General features: G+C 40.1%; 1 non-coding gene across 1 annotated transcript; it reads left to right on the top strand.

The window, feature by feature from the left end:
• Positions 1–366: 366 nt before the first annotated feature.
• Positions 367–437, top strand: LOC129011059 (small nucleolar RNA SNORD56). Its single transcript, XR_008493189.1, has one exon. It is a non-coding gene; the product is annotated as a small nucleolar RNA SNORD56 (small nucleolar RNA).
• Positions 438–7,840: the final 7,403 nt, after the last annotated feature.

The raw sequence follows: 7,840 nt of genomic DNA, 5'->3' as shown, positions 1-7,840 counted from the left end.
ATTCAGTGGCAATGTTGTGCAACCACCACTTCTTTCTAGTTCCAAAACATTTTCATTATCCTAAAAGGAAACCCATATTCATGAAGCTGTTGCTTCTCATATGCTGTGCTTTTGTTGACTGTCTTTCCTTCCCTGTCTCATTTCTCTACCTCTATCCCAAACAATTTGCACTTGAATCCTTGTCCTAAGTCAGCTTTTGGGAGAACCCAAATGAAGGCACTTGGGAATGTCATATTAGGTAAGAGGAAAAAAAAATTCCAAGAAGTTACATGCAAGTTGATACTTATTTTTTAAGTTAAAAACTAAAATAAAAAATACTTTTAGGTATACATATCAGATGTAAAAAGAGTGTAAAAATGCAAGCAACTACAATGATGACAATATTTTTCATCAACAGAAATTAACCTAGTGAGTTTCAATATTTAGGGTATGAGTGAAAATAAAAATGCAAGCAAGGCATTGATGACTGAGACTCAGGAAGGTGGCAACATGAGGTAAGAGGGGTAGGAAGATGGGCTTGGGAGACCACAGGGTTGGATGTGAGTTGTTGACAGGGTCCTAGGTTTTGTTGTTGATGATGAGTTTCTATAAGCTAATGATACTTAAAAAATGACTAACAAAATTACTAAAAGCATAGATCAGAGATAAGAATGTGTCATACCAAATATTATAACGAGCCCAATCTGTGCAAATAAGCAAAACCGACATCAATGGAATTCAAATAAAAAGAGGACAGTATTTAAATTTTCCAAGTTCCATGTGGTAGGCTGAAGAGTTTTAAAAAGTGTATTTTGTGTTGCTTTTACTTGAGAAGGGATTTAATACACTCTTCCTTTTTCTTCCCTAGAAGATCATCCAAAAGGTCATAACCTAAAAGCCCATTAATAGGGAGAAGTTATGTTAATGAGCACTGTTCTTTATGGCCTGTGATGCAGTCATTCAAAAGATCAGATTAGATAGATGTGTCAATATACAGAGATAGCCATGCTTCATTGATAAGATAAAGAAGTTGAAGATATGTTTTATATGATCCTATCTTTGAAGACAATTTTTTGTCATATAAAATGTGATAAGTAATTTATTATATATGTTGTATGTATATGTAACCATTTATATATGTATATGAGCATATATAATTATATATTGGAAATAACTTACCCAGTATTGTTAACAATGTTTTTCTATGTGATAGAATTATGAAAAGCTTCTTTTCTCTCTTTTTTTTTTTTTTTTTGAGATGGAGTCTTGCTCTGTCACCCAGGCTAGAGTACAGTGGTGGGATCTTGGCTCATTGCAAACTGCCTCCCGGGTTCAAGTGATTCTCCTGCCTCAGCCTCCCAAGTAGCTGGGACTACAGGCTGCATGCCACCACACCCAGCTAATTTTTTTCTATTTTTAGTAGAGACAGGATTTTGCCATGTTGACCAGGCTGGTCTTGAACTCCTGACCTCAGGTGATCCACCCACCTCAGCCTCCCAAAGTGTTGGGATTATAGGTGTGAGCCACTACACCTGGCTGAAAAGTTTCTATTTTCTAAGTTATGCATATCTATATGGGTTAAATATTTTTAGTCAGAAAATCCAATAAAAATGAATAATAAAAAATTATGTATTCAGTAGATGTAGTTCTATAAGTTCTTATATAGTTATTGTGTTGTTATTGTTACTTTGTATAGCTACTCTGTTAGAGTTTGCAAAGTACATCTTCAACTAATTTCTCCTCCATCCATGAGTATGGGTAAATCCACACTGTCTTTTAAATTATGTTGCTTTCATTTCACAGAGCCATATTTTATCACCAATGACTTTTCCTCCCCATTTTAAAAGCTCTTTGAAAATCATTTTTTTCCCTTCCTGCTTGCTACTTTTTCCACTCTCCTGGCCAAGTGTACGTCCTGTGGTCTAGAGTTGCGCAGGCTGTTTTTTGTTAAGACCAGTTACTATGAAATATGATGTTCATGTGTGACATAGATAAATGTTAACGTCATTGTTGGCCACTCTGTAATTTGATGACAGAGTTCTGGGAGATTCTGTAAGGTGAGAAACTTTCTGCCTCTGACATTTGAAAACCCAGAGAAGTAAGCAATTTTAGAAAATTGAAAACATGAATGACAAGAACAAAAGAAAACAAAACTAAGTTCATTCCTTGGGTCGAGTGGTTATTCTTCCTCACTATGTCTGGGCCGGAAAGATTTCTTCTTCACATGTCCCTTGGCAAACTGTTATCCTTCTGACCTAATTTGGAGACTAGGTCTTCTCCAGTGGCTGAAATGGTGAGGAAATGAGATGCAACTGTATTTTGTTTCAGTTTTGTATGTACTTGGGTACCTTTCTTGCAGTGGGTCATGAGTTTCGGGCATCTTATAGAAAACCTGGGAGCCCTTGGTGCTGAAAAAAATTGAGTTTCAGATAGAATGTGCTTTTAGAACTCCTGATTAGAGAATGCTGGGAATACAAGTTTCTTGCTTTGTTTTGAAAGTTCTTTTTCCTCTAAACCACGCAAATGTTTTTTCTTGATGATGATGATTTTTTTTTTTCCTACAAATGGGAACAAAAATGATTTTATTTTTTCTGCATAAAGAATAAAAGGAATATATATCTTTCTTTGAAAATTTCTCCTAGTCCAATTTTTTTTGACACCTTGTGAATTGTAACAGGAGGATTGATTATAAGCAGCTGTAAATTCTCAGTCTACTTAGTGTGCATAAGTGTGCCTTATCCTGCAAAGTAATTTTTAAAATGTGGACACTCACAATACCACCTATGACATAGTCTTGCCAAAAATAAATTGACCCTGAATCAATTAAGTCTCTAATTCCAACTGCAACGTACAGAAACTACAGAGGACAGAGGAACATGTAACAATAGCACCAAGAGGATGCATTAGCAAATTCCAGTCTGTCTTTGGTGATTAGAATGATGATTCCTCAAAGATGTCCACACCCTAATCCCTGTAATCTGTGACTATCTTAGGTTATGTGGCAAGGGAGAATTAAGGTTGTAGGTGCAATTAAGACTGCTAATCCGCTGACCCTGAGAAGGGTGAGATTTCTCTTGGATTATCTGGATGAGTTCAGCATAGTCACAAGGATGCTTATAGATGAAAGAGGGAGGTAGTAGAGTCAATATCAGAGTGACGTCATGTGAGAAAGACTCAACTGCATTGCTGGCTTTGAAGGTGGAGGAAGGGGGCCGTGAATTAAGTGGCTTCTAGAAGTTGGAAAAGCAAGAAAATGGATCCTCCTCTGTAGCCTCCAGAAAAGAACACAGCTCTGCTAACATCTTGATTTTAGTCCCTTGACATCTGTGTCAAATTTCTGCTCTCCAGAGCTGTAAGATAATACATTTGCGTTGCTTAAGCCGTTAAACTTGTGGTCACTTGTTGCAGCAGAAATAGGAAACTAAAATATGACCTGTTTATTTCAACAAAGAAAACGCATATCTAAAATGGAGATTGTAGTTGATGCTGTTGGTGCCTCCCCATAGTCGGCACTGGAGGTCAGCTGCACACTGCTTTTGGACACACTACGGCTTCCTGTGTCTCTACCTGAAGGTCACTCTGGCTGCTGAACTGTGCTGGCTCTGTCCACAGGGCAGGTGGGAAGTGCTGAGAGTTCATGCCCCAGGAGCAACCTTCTGCCAAGGCGAGATGGGAGTTGGTAAATAGAGGCTCCGATTCCCATGCTGGACATTGTCTGCAAGGTCCTAAGTCTCCGAGGATTTCATACCATCTGTCCCAAGTGGCTACTGTTTCTGAAGGTGCACTTTATTTGCTCATATTCCTTCTCTCTGGGTCATTTCTCTACTTCCTTACCATGTTTCCTGGGACTGCTTCCAAAATCAACCGTTTGCACCCAAATTCTTGTCTGCAGATATGCTTTTGGTGGAGCCCAAACTAAGACAGAGGGGAACCTATGGTTTTATAGAGACTTAAGAGACACAACAGTCTGTCACAATCTTTGGGCCTTATTTGGATACTGATTTAAACAAACAAACAAGCAGACAAAATACCTGAAAATCGTTAATGACATTGATAAGATAACTAGAAATCTGAACACTGGACCAGACATTTGATGATATTAAGAGATGATTGTAGGCCAGGCATGGTGGCTCATACTCATAATCCTAACACTTTGGGATGCCGAGGCGGGTGGATCACTTGAGGTCAGGAGTTCAAGACCAGCCTGGCCAATGTGGTGAAACCCCGTCTCTACTAAAAATACAAAAATTAGCTGGAAATGGTGGTGGGCACCTATAATCCCTGCTAATTGGGAGGCTGGGGCAGGAGGATTACTTGACTCTGGGAGGTGGAAGTTGCAGTGAGCTGAGATCACACCATTGCACTCCAGCCTGGGCAAGACTGTGTCTCAAAAAAAAAGGTGATTGTATCCCACTGCTGCCACCAATAAAAGAGGTGATTGCCAAATTTTGAAATGGGATAATGCTATTGTGGTTATGTTAAAACAAATAGTCTTCATCTTTCAGAGATACATTCTGAAATATTCATAAATACATTGATAATTGATACAAGGTTTAAGATTTGCTTCAAAATAATGCAAGAGTTAAAGGAAGAGAGAGTGTAGATGAAAGAATAGCCATGAGCTGATAATTTTTGAAATTAGGAGATGAGTAGAAGAGGTTTATGACACTATTTGTCCTAATTTTATATATATTAGACATTTCCACAATAAAAAGTGTAGAAATGCCCACTTATCTAACACACTGCCTTTGAATCAGGTTGTGTGCGTACCATTGAGCAAGAGTAGTTTTGATTGCTCTTTGGGTTTTGGGGTGGACTGTGGGGTCAGATCAACCTGTATTCAAGTCTGATCCTGGTTTATCTTGGATGGTCAGTTGTGTGTGGGGTTGGGACAATCCAGGGGACTGGAAAGTGGGGGATAGAGGACAGTCTCTGGGAAGGAGGTAATTCCAAACAAAGGATGCTTCATGACTAAAGATATGGAAGTGAAAACAGACAGGAAGAACAAAGCTTCAGGCTGGGAGATTGATTTGAGGCTGCAAGGCTATATTACTCTGGGCTCTCCAGAGAAATTGAACTAATAGCATGCATGTGTGTGTGTGTGTATTTACATAGTTATAAATATAAGTAGTATGGTTATTTATATATATATTAGAATATGTATATAAAATAGTTTGAGTTTGTGTGTATATATATATATACACACATATATGTGAGCTTGTGTATATATATGTGTATATATGTGTATGTGTATATATATATATATATCCAGAGAGAGAGAGAAACTGATATTTGTTTTAAGAAATTGGCTTATGCAATTATGGAAGATGGCAAGTTGAAAATCTGCAAGGTAGGCAGGCTAGAGGCTGAGAGGAATTGATGTTGCAGCTTGAGACTGAATGCAGTCTGGAGGCAGATTTCCCTCTTCCTCTGGGAACTTCAGTGCTTTTTTTCTCTTAATTCCTTCAACTGATTGGACAAGGCCCACCCACATTATAGAGGTCAGTCTGCTTTACTGTAAGTCTACTAATGTAAATGTTAATCTCATCTAAGAAAATACCTTCACAGCAACATCTGATCTGGTATTAGACCAAATATCTGGGTACTGCAGCTTAGCCAAGTTGACATATAAAATTAGCGGTCCCCAGGGGCCATTGTAGTACTCCAGAGGAGATATAATAAGAGTTTAAACCAGTACATTGGCAGTGACAGTTAGGAGGAGATAGTGGTGGCTCACATCTATAATTCCAGCACTTTGGGAGACCAAGGCAGGTGGATCTCCTGAGGTCAGGAGTTTGAGACCAGCCTGGCCAACATGGTGAAACCCCGTCTCTACTAAAAATACAAAAATTAGCCAGATGTGGTGGCACAGGCCTGTAGTTCCAGCTACTTGGGAGGCTGAGGCAGGAGAATCAATCGCTTGAACCTGGGAGGCAGAGGTTGCAGTGAGCTGAGATTGTGCCACTGCACTCCAGCCTGGGCAACAGAGTGAGATTCTGTCCAATAAATAAATAAATAAATAAATAAATAAATAAATAAAAAAAGAGGGGATAGATGTGAGTGCTTTTGAGGTGTTAGAGTTCACATCACTGGGTGTGGGTAAATGAGTAGACCAAGTTTCTAGTACGGATATTGGGGTAACATTTAGCAACATGAGAAGAAAGAGGAGTCTAGGTTATTCCCAGGTGATGACTGAGCAGCTACTGTGTTCCTGGCATGGAGCTGGTTCTTGGGATATGAGAGAGAGTAAGATGGACAAGGCGTCTGCTCTTGTGGAGCATGTGATCCTGCAGGAGAGGCAGACACTGAACAGCCGTTATCAGTGAGCTGGGGGCTATAGGAAGAATGAATGCTGGGGGCGAAGGTATCATCGACAAAATGAACCAGGTCAAGAGGCTCAGGAATGTCTCTCCCCAGGAAGTGACTTGTAAGCTGAGCTTAGAGGAATAAGCAGGAGTTTGGCCATGAGGAGGGGAAACAGCATTCCAATTAGAGGGAAGAACAGTGAGCAAAAGTTCAGAGTCTGGAAAGAACATAGAGAACTGAGAGCTCTTATTTTGTATAGGATATTTGCTTTGAGAAGCAAATAATCATTCTTCTTCTTCTTCTTTTCCCTTGTGTGCAAATGGTATGTTCCTATATTGATCTGACCTAAAGCAAGTTAGGTTTGTGTATTGAAAAGCATGCCATGTCGTGCAGGCCTTCTTCAGGTTATTAAGAAAAGTTATCCCGTAAGGTTGAAATTCAGGATCTTCTAGGACTTTACTAACAGACTGACGAGCTTATAAATCAGTAACTGAACCCTGAGTGTATACAGGGATAATTGATTGAGAGGGTAGAAAGAGGGTTCAGCTGGAAGGAGATCAAGGTTCTAGTCCCCACTCTGCTGCTTCCTGGCTGTGTGATTTATTATTATTATTATTTTTGATATGTAGTCTTGCTCTGTTATCTAGGCTGGAGTGCAGTGATGCGATCCGGCTCACTGCAACCTCTGCCTCCCAGGTTCAAGCAATTCTCCTGCCTTAGCCTCCCAAGTAGCTGGGATTACAGGCACCCACCACCATGCCTGGCTAATTTTTGTATTTTTAGTAGAGATGGGGTTTTGCCATGTTGGCAAGACTGGTCTTGAACTCCTGACCTCAAGTGATCCACCAGCCTTGGCCTCCCAAAGTGCTGGGATTACAGGCGTGAGCCACCATGCCCTGCCTGTGTGGTCTTGAAGAAGTTACTTAGCCTCTCTGGACCCTGATTTTTTGTGTCAGAAAAATTTGGATATTGGGCAAGATCACTTCTAGTTCTAGGATATTTATGATTCTATGGGTTTGGATGATGTGCAATAGGAAAAAAATACATGATGTTCTCAGGTAATTCCTCAAACACCAATATTTCTGTATTTGTTAAACATTGGCTCCAGGCAGACTCTGTTTCAGGTGCTGGGGATTTAAAGGGGACTAAGAGAGACAAGATTCTGCCTTAAAGGAACTAATTGGGCCAGAGGTAAGAGACAGACAAGTGGCAGCAGATGCACAAGCAGGGCAATTGCAGATTGTGATAAAGGGAGATTGTGTAAAGATAACAAACAGGATGATGTGAGAAGACCCTGTGTGTGTGTGTGTGTGTGTGTGTGTGTGTGGTTGTGTTGGTGGAGAGTATCAGATAGGGCCAATCTGAGAAGCAGCATGGAGCAGACTGAGTGATCACAGAGACTTAGCCATCCAAAGAGCTGGGAGAATGACAGGTGGAAGGAATGGCAAGTGCAAAGGCCCTGAGGCAGCATATAGCTAGCCTGCTGGAGAACAGGGAAGGGGCACATTGTATCAAGAAAAATGAATGAAGAGGAACATGGCTGGAGATGACCAAA

Source organism: Pongo pygmaeus, chromosome 10 (assembly GCF_028885625.2).
Source record: "Pongo pygmaeus isolate AG05252 chromosome 10, NHGRI_mPonPyg2-v2.0_pri, whole genome shotgun sequence".
NCBI classification, from domain to species: domain Eukaryota; kingdom Metazoa; phylum Chordata; class Mammalia; order Primates; family Hominidae; genus Pongo; species Pongo pygmaeus.
The sequence above is the reverse complement of the archived record's forward strand: the minus strand, read 5'-3'. Positions and strand labels throughout refer to the sequence as shown.